The following is a 17,268-nucleotide window of genomic DNA, read 5'->3' as shown; positions in this document are numbered from 1 at the left end:
CCACTTCTATTTAACAGAGTACTGGAAGTTCTAGACACAGAAATTATGCAAGGAAAAGAAATAAAAGATATCCAAAGAAAGAAAGAAAGAAAGAAAGAAAGAAAGAAAGAAAGAAGTTATCTGTTTGCAGATGACATGATCCCATATAGAGAAAACCCTAATGTCTCCACCAAAAAAAGAAAAAAACACCTGTTAGAATAATTCAGTAGAGTTGCAGATACAAAATTAACATACAAAAATCAGTTGTGTTTCTATACACTAACAATGAACTATCCAAAAGAGAAATTCAGAAAGTAATCACATTTACAATAGCATCAAAAACAATAAAATACTTAGGAATAGATTTAACCATGGAGGTAAAATTGACTTCAAACTGTATTACAAAGCTATAATACCCAAGACAGTATTATATAGGCATAAAAACAGAACCATGGACCTGTAAAACAAAATACATACACCAGAAATTAACCCACTCATATATGGCCAACTAATCTTTCACAAGGGCATCAGGAACACACAATGGGGAAAGGATAGTCTTATATAAATGGTATTAGGGAAACTGAAAATCCACATGCAAAAAAATAAAGCTGGACTTCTGTCTTACACCATTCACAGAAACTAACTCAAATGGATCAAAAAATTTAAATGTAACACCGAAAGCCATAAAAGTTCTAGAAGAAAACATAGGGGAAAAGCTCCTTGATATTGGTCTTGACAATGATTTCCTAGGTAAAAACACCAAAAGCACAGGCAACAAAGTTAAAGTAGGACTACTTCAAACTGAGGAGCTTCTGGGGCACCTGGGTGGCTCAGTCGGTTGAGCGTCTGACTTCCACTCAGGTCATGATCTCGCGGTCCGTGGGTTCAAGCCCCGCGTCGGGCTCTGTGCTGACAGCTCAGAGCCTGGAGCCTGTTTCAGATTCTGTGTCTCCCTCTTTCTCTGACCCTCCCCTGTTCATGCTCTCTCTCTGTCTCAAAAATAAATAAATGCTAAAAATAAAATAAAAAATAAAATAAATAAATAAATAAATAAATAAATAAATAAACTAAAGAGCTTCTGTACAGCAAAACCTGAAAAGAGGTTAATGTCCAAAATACATAAAGAACCCATACAACTCTTGAAGGGATACATGCACCCCAACATTTGTAGCAGCATTATCAACAATAGCCATAGCCATATTATGGAAACAGCCCAAATGTCCATCAACTGATGAATAAAGATGTGGAATGGAATATTACTCAGTCATCAAAAAAGAATGAAATCTTGCCATTTGCAATGACGTGAATGGAGTTATGGTGTATCATGTTAAGTAAAATAAGTCAGTCAGGGAGAGACAAATATCGTATGATTTCGCTCACATGTGGAATTTAAGAAACAAAAGAAATGAATATAGGAGAAATAAAAAAACAAGAGACAAACCATGAAAACAGTCTCTTAACCACAGAGAACAAACTGATGGTTATCAGATGGGAGGTATGTGGGGGCTGGGTTAAACAGCTGATAAGGATTAAGGAGGGCACATGTTATGATGGGCACCAGGTGCTGTATGTAAGTGATGAATTACTAAATTCTACATCTAAATTCTACTAAATTCTACACTAAATTCTACAACCAATATCACACTGTATGTTAAATAACTGGAATTAAAGTTAAAACTTAATTAAAAGGGCACCTGGGTGGCTCAGTCACTTAAGCATCTGACTCTTGGTATCAGCTCAGGCCATGATCTCAAGGTTCAGGAGTTCAAGCCACGCATCAGGCTCTGCACTGAGAGTGTGGAACCTGCTTGGGATTCCTTCCTTCCTTCCTTCCTTCCTTCCTTCCTTCCTTCCTTCCTTCCTTCCTTCCTTCCTTCCTTCCTTCCTCCCTTCCTCCCTTCCTCCCTTCCTCCCTTCCTCCCTTCCTCCCTCCCTTCCTTCCTCCCTTCCTTCCTTTCTCTTTCTTTCTCTCTCTCTCTCTCTCTCTCTCTCTCTCTCTCTGCCCCTCCACATGCACATACTCTTTCAAAGTAAATAAACAAACTTTTAAAAAATGTAATTAAAAAAAAAAGAACTCATACATCTCAATAGCAAAAAAAGCAAATAATTCATTTTTTTAATGGGCAAAGACCTGAATGGACATTTTTCCAAAGACATACAAATGGCCAATAGGTACATGAAAAGTTGCTCAACATCACTAACCATCAGGTAAATCCAAATCAAAACCATATAAGATATTACCTGTTAGTATGACTATCATCAAAAATACAAGAGCTAGGGGCGCCTGGGTGGCGCAGTCGGTTAAGCGTCCGACTTCAGCCAGGTCACGATCTCGCGGTCCGGGAGTTCGAGCCCCGCGTCAGGCTCTGGGCTGATGGCTCAGAGCCTGGAGCCTGTTTCCGATTCTGTGTCTCCCTCTCTCTCTGCCACTCCCCCGTTCATGCTCTGTCTCTCTCTGTCCCAAAAATAAATAAACGTTGAAAAAAAAAAAAAAATACAAGAGCTAACCAATGTTGACAAAGATGTGGGGAAAGCGGTAGTATTACACACTATTGCTGGGAATGTAAATTGGTATAGCATTATGGAAGACAATATGACAGTTCTTCCAAAAATTAAAAATAGAACTACCATATGACCCAGCCACCCCAATCCCCGGTACATATCTGAAGGAAACGAAATTGGTATCCAAATGATATCTGCACTCCCATGTTCATTGCAGCATTATTCACAATAGTCAAAATATGGAAACGACCTTAATGTCCTTCGACAGACGAGCGGCTAAAGAAAAAAATGGATAAAAGAATAGACAAAATGAAATACTCTTTAGCTACTAGAAAGAAAGAAATTTTGACGCTTGCAACACCATGGGTGAAAGTGGAGGGGATTACACCAGGTGAGATAAGCTGGGCAGAGAAAGACAAACAAATGCACGGTGTCACTTATAAGTGGGATCTACCAAAAAAAAAGTCAATTTCATAGAGACAGAGAATAGAATGGAAACTGTCAGGGGCTGGAGGGACAGGGAAGTCAGAGATGTGGGCTAAAAGTTATAAACTTACAGTTATAAGAATAAATTCTGAGGCTCTAATGTACAACATGGTGACTATAGTTAATAATACTCTGTTGTATATTTGAAAACCGCTGAGAGAAGATACTTAGTGTTCTCACTGTAAAAAAAAAAAGTGAACCATGTGAGGTCATGGATGTATTAATTATCTTTTTTTAAAGTGTATTTATTTGTTTTGAGGCAGAGAGAGGGAGCCAGTGGGAGAGGGGCAGAGAGAGGGAGAGAAAGAGAATTCCAAGCAGGCTTGGCACTGTCAGCGCAGAGCCTGATTCAGGGCTCAAACTCACGAACTGCGAGAGATCATGATCTGAGCCAACACCAGGAGTTAGAGGCTTAACTGACTGACCCACCCAAGAGCCCCAATTATCTTAATCTTGGTAACCATCACAACAGATATGTACATCAAATCATCAAGTTGTACACCTTAAATACATAAAATTATTATTCAAATATGCCCCCATAAAATTGGAAAAACAGAAATTTTAAAAAAGAATAGGAACTGAGTTGAGCTACAAAAAAATAAAGAGATCTATTTCATGCAAAGATGAAGAAAAGAGAGGTACCTGGGTGGCTCAGTCAGTTAAGCAACCAACTCCTGGTTTCAGCTCAGGTCATGATCTCACGGTTCATGGGATCGAGCCCCGTGTCTCGCTCTGTGCAGAACCTGCTTGTGATTATCTCTCTCTTCTTCTCTCTATCCTTCCACTCGTGCTGTCTCAAAATAAATAAACTAAAAAAAAAAAAAATGAAGAAAAGCCAAGGGCTTTGGTATGCAGAAAGAAGAGCCACAAGCTCGACACTCTAGCACTTGTCATGTGCTAGGAAAGACAGAGGTCTGCAATGGCTGAATCTAAGAAAAGGGAGGAATCAGAAGGAAAATTATAGTAAGGATTTTAGATTTTTATCCTAAAAAGAAGCCCTGCAGAGTTGTAAGCAGGAGAATTATGTGATCTCATCATTCATACGTGTTCAAAGGATGATCTAGGCAGGTGGGGAGAAGGGTAGACAGAGGAGGCGAGAGACTAGTTAGTTGACCAAGTCAGTAGTCCCGGTGATAAAAGATGACAGCTGGGACTGGTGGTGGCAATGGAGATGAGGAGAAGTTCAGATAAAGAACGTATTGTAGTGGCATAGTTAGTGGGACTGTCTCATCAATTAGATATGGCAGGGTGGGCAGAACAGAGAAATAGATGATTGCTCAGTTTCTGGTTTGAACAATACAGTGGAAAGTGTTGTATTCACTAAGACCGGGAGGAGAGGTAAGAAACACAATTTTTCATTAAGTTATTGGCATGTAGAAACAATAGTTCTTTTTGGGAATTTTTACTTTGAGATACATTAATTAAATACACTAGTGGACACGTCTAATAGACAGGTGGGTATATAAGTTAAAATTTAATGGAGAAACTGGGGCAAGAAGCACAAGTTTTCAGCACATACAGCGAGAAGTGTAAATAGATGAAAGAAGTCATCCAAGAACTAAGCCATGATGTATTTCAACATATAATAGGCCAAACGGAGAAGAGGGAGCAAGCTCAAAAGTCAGGAAGGAATGACCTATAAGGTAAGAAGAAAACTAGGAGAGTGTGATGTCAGGAAAGCCAAGAAAAGAGAGCGTCTCTATTGGAAGGGTCAGATGAGTTATCTACTGCTGAGAATTTGTGGAAAATGAGAACAAGAGGTAGAGCTATTGAATTTGGCCAGATAGAGGTCACTGGTGATATTGAAAAGAGCGGTTTCCATGGAGTGTTAGGTATAGAGGACTAATTAGAATAGTTTGAGGAAGGAAACAGAGAAGAATGAGAGGCACAACATGACTCTTTTGAGACATTCTGCTTTGAAAGGGACAAGAAAAATGGGGCAGTTTTTAGAGATGGACCTCAGTCAAGAGCAGGCTTTTCTCCCCTCTCATAATGTGGAAAGTCTGAAGTTAGGTTTCCCTGACACGAGAATTCATGCGCAAGGACATTATGAAGGAAGTGTCCCCAAAGATAATAGTAAGGGAGTCAGGGAAACAAAATGGGGAGGAGAGGAGGCCCAGCAAAGGTGGGATCTCTGACATAGTCCTGCTGAGTACAGCTTCAGCCTAACGCACCAGGGGAGCTGTGTGGTGTAAGGTACCTTCAGAGCTCTCCATACCAGAAGCAGGGAATGCTGGACTCTCACAATCATTCCCCACCATCTGCCCCCTCACATTGCTAATAACTTCTAAGTACTTCTGGATTTCTGAGAGGACATTAGAAATGAACGAACAGGGAAGTGAGTAAGGAGCTTACTGAAGAAAAAGGAAAGAAAGGAGGGAGGAAGGGAGGAAGGGAGGAAGGAAGGGAAGGGGAGGAAGGAAGGGAAGGGGAGGAAGGAAGGGAAGGGGAGGAAGGAAGGGAAGGGGAGGAAGGAAGGGAAGGGGAGGAAGGAAGGGAAGGGGAGGAAGGAAGGGAAGGGGAGGAAGGAAGGGAAGGGGAGGAAGGAAGGGAAGGGGAGGAAGGAAGGGAAGGGGAGGAAGGAAGGGAAGGGGAGGAAGGAAGGGAAAGGGAGGAAGGAAGGGAAAGGGAGGAAGGAAGGGAAAGGGAGGAAGGAAGGGAAAGGGAGGAAGGAAGGGAAAGGGAGGAAGGAAGGGAAGGAGAGGAAGGAAGGGAAGGGGAGGAAGGAAGGGAAAGGGAGGAAGGAAGGGAAGGAGAGGAAGCAGAGCTGAGAAGTGTACCATCTAAGAGATGGCTGTTCTCTCTTGAAAGAAGTTAAGTGGAGACCTGACATAGACTCTGTGGGAACCTGTCTCCGTTTTGCAGCATGAAATTTCATTCCAAAGATATTTACTGACCACCTACTTACTACCTGCTTGTCAAGAATCCTCAGTGTTGATTTGTAAGCAAGGATGGAGCCTGGGCCTTTCCGCAATAAGCTGTGTGGTTTCCATAACGGACAGAAACTTATTATATACCATCCAAAGACAAAAACCTGTAAGTATTGAAGGGCTTTAATTATGCTTTCAATATCCATTCAACAGTTATTTTTTTCAACCTCATACCCTGAGTACTTGCCTGGAGTTCACTAGAAAGTAAATTGTTTTCTTCCCGCCTCTAACCGGAAATAAAGATTTTGCAATGCAGACTCTTATGACAGCTTAGTTGTTGGCATGAGCGAGATAATGGATTTCTCTGCTCCCACTGTTCTATTGATGGAAGAAGAATATAGCTAACACTCACAACTTGCAGGAAGAAGACAAAGGCATTACGTAGGCTGATTTCATATACTCCCCAGCTCTAAACACGTATTCAGTCCCCAGAATTGTCCATCCTGCTTGGTGCTGAGACTACAGAGATGAATAAGACAGCCCCTACCTTTGGTAGGCTGGACAAAATCCAAAAGTAATACAGAAACATAGAGCACCAGCAAACATCAATCTAAAATTATGTGAATTCATCCCCATTTCTCTTCCATCCTGACAGAATTGCTCAGCCCAGTAAATTAGCATTTACTCTGAGCCATATTGTGACATAAAAATTCCTTAGTGTCAGTTTTTGATACCTTCTTCCTTCTCCATAGCCAGGACTGTTGTTATATTTTAAAATCCCATTTCCTTAAACAGGCCTGTCAAGCTGACAATGCACGAGCAGTAATAAGGCCCAGAACAGTCCGAGCCTACCTTGAGACCCAGCTCTGTAAATATACATGGTTTCATAGGCACCTAAGATTCAGGGTTTTCTGAGCACGTGCAGATCCCTCTTTCTTTGTCAGTTTCTGGACACAGCCTCAGGCAGCTTTATAGGACCAGGCATTTCATCACAGGGATATGTGGACATCATGAGAGGGAAGGACAAGTCCATTGCCTACTTCATAGAACTCTTTCAGTGAGAAACATGGCCCCACATTGGTCAAAGCTGGAACAGGAAGGCTCCTTCATCCCACAAACATCATGGAGTTCTGTTAGTAACACTGTGATGTGCACGCCCTCCCCCACCCTTCAGAGCTCAGGTATACACAGTCCCGCTGTCAGAGCACTGGCAACTACAATTGTTTCCCAGGACTCTTGTGACACAGTGTACCACAAACAACAGAATTGCATTGTCTCAGAGCTCCGGAGTTTGGGAGTCCAAAATCAAGATGTGTGTGGATTGGTTCCTTCTGAGGGCTGTGAAGGAAAATCTGGTCCTGGCCTCTCCCCCGATTTGCAGATGGCAATCTGGCTGGGTGTTCACATGGCCTTCCCTCTACACCTGTCTGTGTAAAAATGTCCCCCTTTTTATAAGGACATAGTCATACTGGATTAGGACCCACCCTAATCATATCTTAACTTGATCATCGTGACCTCTGCAAAGACCGTATTTCCAAATAAGGTCACATTCACAGGTATCAGGGGTTAGGACTTTGACAATTTTGGAGGGACACAATTCTAACCATAACAGCAACTGAGCACTTGCCGCTAAAACGCCTCCTGAGATTGCCCTCAGCTAAAGACAGGGACCTCTCCTCCCAAGTCACTCTCCCTTCCCTGCTTCAGCCCACATCCTATGACTGATCAATGCAGAGAGTAAAAAGGCCTGAATCCCCTGCCCCAATTCAGGGCAACTGCAGGGTCATCCCAGCTCCAAGACTCCCTGTAGTGGTGGCAGAGATCTCTGCCTGGCCCTTCTTCCTTCACTTCTCCTACAGGCAGTAAAGTGGAAAACACACCCCACTAAATTTCCTGCATGCAAATAACCAAATCAGTGCCCACTTCCCAGGTCATACCTCTTGTAGCAGGGACTCTCTGAGCCTGCCCTGGGCCAGTGATGCTGGCGAATCAAAGGCAACAAGACAAATGGCCGCCCTCCAAGACTTTCCTCGATGGCAGAAAATGTTATAAGGTACAGAACCAAAGGCTTACCTCAAACACGTCCTGCCTTTGGGACCTCCATTCTCTGTTTTGTGATTTGTCTCCCTTATCTGCTCCTCTCCCAAATCTCAAACAATGGTCACATTCTTCTCTTCATGAACTGTGCTTCTATAAGAAAAAAATAAAGAGGAAAAATAATTGTTAATTAAGTAGGATTGAAAGCTAGGTATTTTGCATATGTGATTCCATTTAACTCTTTCAACAACCCTGCACCTTGCCATTACAAATGGAGAAGGTGAGATGCTTGGAGGACCAGTGACGACCAGCTCTTCTGGCTTGTAGTAGAACTAGAAGGAAGGAAATTCAGGGACTTCCAATGTCAAAGCCTGTGCTCTCTCTACCACACCAGTGGTTCCCAAACTTGCATTACACAGGTCAGTAAATTAAAAACAAAAAATTGGCAAACAGAAATAGAGCTGGCAACTTTGGATGATGCCAAAAACATTTATTAAATGTAGAAACTACCATTTCATAATCAAAGGGACATTCCAACTCAGAAACTTTTGCAAAGACTGAATCACAACATAGAGGATAAGCACTTATAATTAAATGAATTTAGCTTCATGGAAAATACACCACATTGCCCTTCATTTTCATTTCTCTAAAGATTCGTGAAAATTTTCTCAAGAACCAGTACAAATCCTGAACAAAGAAAAAAAGGGATTAGAAATCATTTCTAATAGATTTGGAATCTGTTTACACTGAAGTGAAAATGACCGCTCTGGGTTACTTAGCAAAATATTTTGAGTGTTTCAGAAGATGTATCTAACCTAGCTTTGATGTGATCAAACATAACTAAGGACTACATGGGAATGTTACATTTGAAGAAACAAAGTGAAAGCAAAAGGAAATCATATTTTATAACTTGGCTATTTTTCCCCAGGTCTCAGAGCTCCATCAGAACTCAAGAGCTGGCAAGGGTCCAGTTTTCAATCAGAAGATTTTCTTTCGGCTCTATCCATTCACATTTGAATGCTGAAGTTACATTCGACAATTTTTATTCTGCCGTCAGTTATCTCTGATAGAGAACAATAGTTAAAATTCACATGTTAGTAACTGAAAGCTTGTAACATCACAGCTTGGGTTTGAAATGTATACATTCTATAATGCTTGCTGCACATTCTTTCTAATTATTTGGAGGCAGTGTAATGAGCTAATATATTCAGTAGCAGCAACAAACACGTCGTGTGCAGAAACACCACGGGCTTGCATTCACGAGTGTCCTTCATTCTGGGTGCTCTCGAAGCACCTCATAGATGTCGTAAGAATCAGCCGCCCACCAGCAGATGCCTCAAGGGTAAAAACCCTTGTGTCTGAGGTTTTAGCAGCGCAGAGAGCACACTGCAGCATTACATGGGATGAGGCCCTAATTCCCCAAGTATTACAGATTTAGAACTGACGTGAGGTATTTCGTTTGAAGAACAGAAGTATTTTAAGAAGGCTGAGTGCAATTCTGAAGTGGCAATCATTCCTTACAGGCAGCTTGTCATAGCAGAAAGAATGAAGTCTCAGGAGTTCATCAGAACTAAGCATGCGTCCCAGCTTCACTCCTTATCCAGCAGAGTGACCCCGAATATAACCTGCTTCCTCTTTGTAAAAGTGGGAGTGATAACGATACCTTCCCACAAACTTGCTGTAAATATCGAATGAAAGACTGCACCCAACACATGATAGTCATTGTATTTTATCTATAAAATGGAGGTATCCTCAATCTCAGATATTGTGAAAATAAAAATAATAAAGAACAGGTAGTGAGGAGGTACAATGTGCTGGGAAATGTGCACGGCGCTTTACACATATTATCTCACTGAATCCTGACGATAAACATATCATTTTAACAGGCGAAGAAAGTGAAATCCCCGAGAGGAAGTGACACATCCAAAGTCACTGTGCAGTGAGGGTCAGGTGGTACCCAAATTTGTAGTGTTTAAGTGCATAGATGGACCAAACAAATGGTATTCAGCTGATCTCTTTAGAGAATCTCATCTCATCTCCCTACACCCATTCACGTCTCTGGCAAATTATTCTGAAGGGATTCAAAGTCAAAGTACACACTGCACCCTTAAAATTTGCCCTCTCCGGAATAGCTCCAATTCCATACAATGCACCAAATCATCATGGAGCTCGGGCAGAGTGCAAACACTGTTGCAGGCACCACAGGCGTACCAATGTTTTTGAGAAGCGGGTCCAGTGCTGCCTTGTACCAAGGCTATAATCACAGCTAATTAACACACAGGTTAGACTGAGCTAAACATGATAAAAGAAGTATTACCAACATTTTATGGACTCAAAGGAAAAGCATTTAATTCTGCTGGGGAAGAGAGGGAAATATACAGAGTGGGAGGAGCATTTCAGTAAGCCTCAGAGATAGTACCCTCTCTAAGCCATCCCTGATTGCGGGTAAGGAGTTCATTCCTTCAGCTAAGCAGTGCCCTCTTCTAAAATGTAAACGCCTCTTCCTGGAAGAGGAAGGTATTACATCTGTTACACAGGCACTTTTTTTAGATCATTTTCAGCTGTGTCAGCAGGCTCTGGGAATGTCAGCACACAGGGCCCTGGGAGAAAAGGAGCACCAGGGCAGGAAGGAAACAGGAAACCACACACAGGTGAGAGGCACAGTGGGCAACCTTCAGTGAGTTCGCCAACGTGCAGGACTATTAACGTGGAGCAGTGACCGCTGCTTTCTTGGCAGAGGCACAACACCCTTCCCAAAAGTCATGGGCTGGAATATCAGAAGCAGAAGTGTATGTTAGAAATGTGATGGGACATTTCCAAACGGCATCTAAGTTTTCAGTTCCAGAGTCCATTTACAGGAGTTTAACTGGAGTCGTCTGATTTCTGCACAGGATGCAAGAAACTGGGGATGCAATGCCCTGTTAGGGGTCTTCTCAGCTCTCCTTAGCATCTTGTTGCATAAAGGCTGTTCTCTAGGAAATTTACTTCATTTTCAGAGGGTAACCAACATATCATTTTTTATCAAAAAATCTGCCTGAAGCTATAATAATGTCATAGAAAGTATGAGTTTGGAAGCCAAACAGGTGTGGGAATCTATTTCCTCTCTACAGCTAAACCTTGCAGATTCCTAGCCGTCTGGCCTCTCGCAAATTAACTTTTCCAAGCTCCAGTTTCTTATCTGTAAAGTGTGAATTGTACTGTCTACCTAATAAGGTTAAATACAAGATGTAAAATAACATGCAACACTAGAATATAAGTCACATGAAGGCAGAGATTCTTTTTTTTTTTCTTTAGTGCTGCATTCCTGGTGTCTAGAACATTGCCTAACATTTACTAAATGAATGAATCAATAATAACATCCACTCAAAACCCACTTGTGCTAGGTTTTGTTCTAGTAACTGGATTCCTGTAAACAAGAAATGAGATGGTATCTACAAAGCATTAGGTAGGCTAAATAAATGTTTCTCTTTACATCTCAAACAAGAGCAGTGGATAGGGAAGAGAGAATCAACCCAAACTTTATTAGTGCCTGCCCTACACTCTCACTAATGTTCTGAATTGATCTGGAGGAGGTTCTCACCCACATCCCAACCCTTTGATTCCACCAGCTGCTGTCCCTTTATCAACAACTGAAAATCCTTAGATCCTGATTTGAGCACCGCCCCACTTGCAAATCAAAGTGAGCCTTACTTAAAGCAAATTCTAAACGTCTTTCCCATAAAAGGTTCACCTTGAAATAGAACTGATTTCCTGCCAATGCCTATTTTGAACAGACATATATTTTAAGCTCCTCAGGTATGTCTTTAAGTCTCCAGCATTCAGAAAGGCATTTAGCAGTGTTTTGCACACAGCGAGTGCTCAGTGAGTGGATTTTTTCTTAGGAAAGAAAGAGGGGAGGAGGAGGAGCAAAACAGAGAGAGTGAGGAGAGATGGGGAGAAAGAAAAGAAGATGAGGGAGAAGGAAAGGCTGGAAGGAAGGATCTTACCCTTGCTTGTGTGCCTATCTGTCCATTTAAGTTGCTCAGGGCAGTAGTTCTTGAACCTCAGTGCACAGAATCACTCAGGTAACCTGTTGAAAATGCAGATTCCTGCCCCCACTCCCAAATATTCTAATTCAGCAAGGCAAATCTCCCCAGTCATTTCTGATGCAGGTAGCCTGGGGACATTCTTTTGAGAAGCACTGCCCTAGGAAAGGCATGATAAAGGCTGCTGCAAAGAAAGGAAGTCGTTAAGGAATAGACACCCCATAGACTGAATTCAAAAACCTCAGGGACAAGGAAGGGAGTGGCTATTTTCTTTGAAATTTCACCACTGCAAAGAACAGAGTTAAAACATTGCTATTATTACCACGCTATATTCTTGCTAAACATTACAAAGTGTTCTCCACTGCCAGTAAGATAATTTTAGGAAGACACTCCATAATCTGGGTGCCACTACTTTGCTAGCTGATCCCTTTCCTCACGCATTGTTCATTGCAGGCAGAAGGATTCATGCATTATCCCTAGCATACTACAAACACCCCCTCTACATCTACGGTAGAATATTAAAGAGTTGACAAATAATTTCCACAATTGGGAGTGACTTAACACTTAGAATTTCTTCAAATCCAAGGACTGATGGCACCTCAGACTTTTGGACAGCTCCTGATATCCTGTCTCCTAAGGCCTCTGAGCCAGACTCTCAGGACTTCCCGGCAAGCCTATGAGTCCTAAAAGCCTTCAAATAAATTCTCCTTTGCTCAAGTGATTGAGAGTATTATTGTTGATTTGAATCAAAGAACCCTGACTCATACATATTCTTCCCTTTAACCTTTATTTTCTGTACCTTTCACTGGGCACCTTACATATACTGCGTTATCCCATTAATTTTTCATACACCTCTGAATTTTTCTGCAACTAAATGCAAGCTCTTTTGGAACAGAGGCTGTATGTTATAATTCTTTATGTGCCCCCACTAAAGGCCTAGGATAGTGTGTTGAATAAAACATCTGTGGTTTGGTTGGGTAATTGACTACCCCCAGAGGTACAAAGTCACCTTTCTGGCCTCAGCATAAAGTGTCCCTAACATTCTGACATCAAACTAGTTCTGGAATTTTCCAAGTCATTAGTAATCCTTTGCCAAGCCAATCTAAACTGTGATGGACAGGAAGCATTCCTGTCTGTAACATTTCCCTGGTGCCGTTGCTTAATAAAGATTGCAGCCCTGTGAACATCTGCTTAAAAACAAAAACAAAATGCCTCTAGGGTAACTTGATTTCTGATCTTCATCAAGATGTCTTGGATTCCAGCACTCATGGGAGCATTAGCAAACCCCACACTATAATTACAGAATGCTAAGCTACCCTTTTCCCTGTTTGGGAGGTAAAGGGTGGGCTTTCAGTGACACGCCCTCTTGGCAGTTCTCCAGGCTCCATTCTCTTGCCCTTTTCTTTCTAATTACCCAAAATATGTACTCTTCTGTACCCAGAGTACAGAATGCGTACCAAGGCTGCTTTTCATGAGTGAAAGGACACTGTTAAGTCAAATGGATTTACTGTGAACGTTGCCTTTCTAATTTCCACATGGAAAGCCCACAAAAACACAGTCTATAACTAAAATACTGTTAGTTTGCCCTTGGCAATACAGCCAGTCCCCAACGTACAACGGTTTCACTTAGAAACTTTTCAACTTTACAGTGATGCAAAGTGATACGCATTCAGTAGAAACGGTATTTCTAGTTCTGAATTTTGATCTTTTCTCAGGCTGGCAATATGCGGGGCAACCCTCTCTCTCAATGCTGGGCAGTGGCAGCTAGATCCAGTGCACAGTCAGCCTCATGACCAGGACGGCCAACACCTGATACACTTAGAACCATTCTGCACCCATACGGTTTTTCACTTTCAGTATGGTATTCGATAAATTACATGAGACAGTCAACACTTTATTACAAAGTTGACTTTCTGTTCAATGCTTTAAGGTACTGTGAGTGTTCCGAGCTCATTTAAGGTAAGCTAGGTGAAGCTGTGCTGTTCGGTAAGTTAGATGTACTAAATGTATGTTTGACTTATGGTATTTTATTGGAGTATAACCCCACCATAAGTCAAGGAAGATCTGTAATTTCAGGTATTACATAAAAAGCTATTTCTTAAGTAACTTCATGTATACTTTAGAAGTACCCATTTTGGGGGTGCCTAGGTGGCTCAGTCAGTTAAGCATCTGACTCATGATTTTGGCTCAGGTCATGATCTTGCAGTTTGTGGGACTGAGCCCCATGTCAGGTCTCTGCACTGATAGCATGAAGCCTGCTTGGGATTCATTCTCTCTCTCTCTCTCTCTCTCTCTCTCTCTCTCTCTCTCTCTCTCTCCCCCTCCCCTGCTTGCACACACACTCTCAAAATAAATATTTTTTTTAATGTACCCATTCCTTAATATAAACTGATATTTGGGGAGGAAATGGTGAAAAGATTTGGATATAAGCAATTGCTTCGGAATCCTGTTCATATACCCAAAAGCTTACACCCTTTCTTTGCAGAGACTCAGGGATATAACAAGCAGATACATAGATATCTTTGCTGTATTCAGTCTTGGAATATACTTTCAAACATTTTTTAGTATTTTTCAGTGTAAGAATAATCCCCTTTCCTCCCACTTCTCGTCATTTTGTCCTTTAATCCCTGGGAACCCAAAAGAAGGGAGTCTATATGCATATACTAATAACTTTCAAGATTGAATTTAATTTTTTGACAAGAAAAAAATGTGCTCAAGCCTGAAGCAATCTCGGGGATATTTTCCACTTTCAGGTGACATTTCTTCTATGATAACCTAAGAGAATTCAGCCTGGGGTTACATTAAGAATAAACAAAATATCTTCTAAAGATCTTAATGCTAAAACTCAGACAGTGAGTGACACAATTTAGACTTCATAAGAAATCTGTCTCTATCAAGAATTCCTTAGACAACCAAGTACTACATTTAGAGCTCTTATTCTCTCAACACAATTGAAAGTGTCACATGCACAAGAAAGCCAAAGTTTTTTAAAATCCTAAGAAAACAATGTGACAATGTCTTGCCTTCTACTTCTCCTCACTGCTTATTACTATTATTATTGATAATAAGCATTTCTGTTCCACTAAAATATTCACATTACCCCTTACAGCCATTCTATCTATAAGCTGCCATTCAACCCCTACATGAGGTGAATTAGTTTTATCCTGATTTTATTAACAATAAAACAAAGACCTCAAGTAAATAAGTAAGCTGCTCCTTCTGAAATGCTTTTACTAAGAAATCAAAATTCATATTTTTATCATATATTAATACTCTAAAAACACGATGTAGATAAAAGCACAAAAAATTCCACTGATAGTGGGATAATGATTTTTCTGCAAATATCCTCAAAGGTAGTCTCATAAATCTAGAGCTTTAATTTCTTTGCAATTGTATTCAAGGAAACAAATATTAACCTTGTATCCAGGCTTAATTTAACTTTCTTCAAGCAATTGTCAGAAACCTCCTTGGAAATGCCGAGGTTTATTTCTAAAAATTATGACAGCTGAAGTCATGTGTGACAGAAACTTTGTTTTACTAAGAACAAGGTAGAATTCTAACTACGAAGTCAACTGTCCCACCAATGTATCACCAAAATACAGCCACTAGCCACAGATGATAGGTCAGTAATATATGGGGTGCAATTTTCAAACTTGTATATTTATTAATACATATTCCTAATGAAGCCCCTAATGCTAAGAGCAGAGCTACTGGGTTATATAACCTCCCCCCCCCCCACCTTTTCAATGTCAGTTCATAATTGAGTGAAATACAAACCTTTGGAGAGGAGCTGGGGAAGATGGCAGAACAGGAGGACCCAAAGATCAACCCACACCCATGTTAAACTAGATATCACTCATATCTATGAAAAAAACAAAAACAAAAACAGAGAGCAATCCGAAGACTGACACAATAAATTCCACAACTAAATGTACAGAAGAATCTACATCTGAGAGGTTAGGAAGGGCAGAGACAGTGGTTAGGAGCTGCCTGGAGGTGGGAAGGAGCTGAAAGCATAGAGAAAGGAAGGAAAGGGTCCCTTGTGCCAGGGAGATCACAGAGGGAAGACAAACCCCCGTAACACCTGGCTTTGAAAATCAGAGGGGCTGAATTCCATGAGGAAATGCATAAGGAGCAGGACAAGGAGCTTGGAGCTTTAAAAGTCAGCTGACTCCGCACTGGGTAAGCTAGTAAGGCAAGTGATAGCTAAGTTTCCACCCTTAAAAGGACAGCAAACCACAGAGATGCAACACAGAAGGGATAGTTTGCACGCCTGGGGCAAATGGAAGGAAGATCTATTTATACTGATTCTGGAGCATGTTGGGGGACTTCTCTCAGAACAGAGGAACTAGTTGGCAGGTGCTGTTTTCCTGCCCCACCCCACAACATAAATACAGAGCCACCAGCAGGAGGCAGCACTACACAGACACTTGCTATCCGAACTGCTGACAGTGCATCCAACCCATGCATTCTCCTGAAGACGCTCTCACTCCAAGCCTGCTGGCCTTGGCCCTGGGCTAAGCACAGAATTTGCTAATGCCATGTTTCCAAGCACCCTGCCCAGCCACTGTGCACACAGACACCACAGGACCCCACCTGCCAATGCTGTGACTCCAGCTTCAATGTTTCCCAGAAACCCAGACTAGGACGAGTAGCTCAATGCAAGTTTTGCTAACACCACTGCCCTGCTCCCAAGTCCTCTTGTGGTCACACCCTCTCAGAGCTGACCTGCCTGGATCTCACTAACACCACAGACAAAGCACAGCCCACAACAGGCAGAGAGTCAATGAACACATCTGGACTGAAAGAAATAGTTAATCAGACAACAGCAGGACACAAGCAACACACACTACTCAAGTGCCAGGTTCTGGCGAACAGGGGGTACTACACTGTGAAGCACTACAGGACCTCTTCTTCATAAAGCCACTACTTTCTAAAGCAGAAGATATCGCTGATTTCCCTAAGGCACAGACAGACAGAGAGAGACAAAATGAGGAGACAGAGAAACATATCCCAAATGAAAGGACAGGACAAAATCACAGCAGGAGATCTAAGCAAAACCAGTAATAAGTAATATGCCTGGTAGAGATTTTAAAGTAATGAACTTAAAGATACTCGCTGGACATCAGAAAATGGTGGAGCACATCAGTGAGATCCTTACAAAGAGATAAAAAAAAAAAAAAACACATCAGAGATGAAAACTCAATAAAAGAAATTAAAAATATAATAGATGGAATAAATGTATGCTACAAGAAGCAGAGGAACATATATGGGACCTGGAAGATAGAGTAATGGAAAGCAATCAAACTGAACAGGTAAGAGACAAACACTACATAATGAGAACAGACTTAGAGAACTGAGCAACACCA

General features: G+C 41.5%; 1 long non-coding RNA gene across 2 annotated transcripts in view; it reads right to left on the bottom strand.

Annotated features, from left to right (window-relative positions):
• LOC123380445 overlaps positions 1–17,268 on the bottom strand; it is a 131,154-nt gene that overhangs the window by 104,603 nt on the left and 9,283 nt on the right. For both annotated transcript variants that reach the window (XR_006586208.1, XR_006586207.1), the window contains exon 2: positions 7,911–8,027. This is a non-coding gene — a long non-coding RNA (uncharacterized LOC123380445). The remainder of the gene's footprint in view (positions 1–7,910; positions 8,028–17,268) is intronic.

Source organism: Felis catus, chromosome D1 (assembly GCF_018350175.1).
Source record: "Felis catus isolate Fca126 chromosome D1, F.catus_Fca126_mat1.0, whole genome shotgun sequence".
Classification (NCBI taxonomy): Eukaryota; Metazoa; Chordata; class Mammalia; order Carnivora; family Felidae; genus Felis; species Felis catus.
The sequence above is the reverse complement of the archived record's forward strand: the minus strand, read 5'-3'. Positions and strand labels throughout refer to the sequence as shown.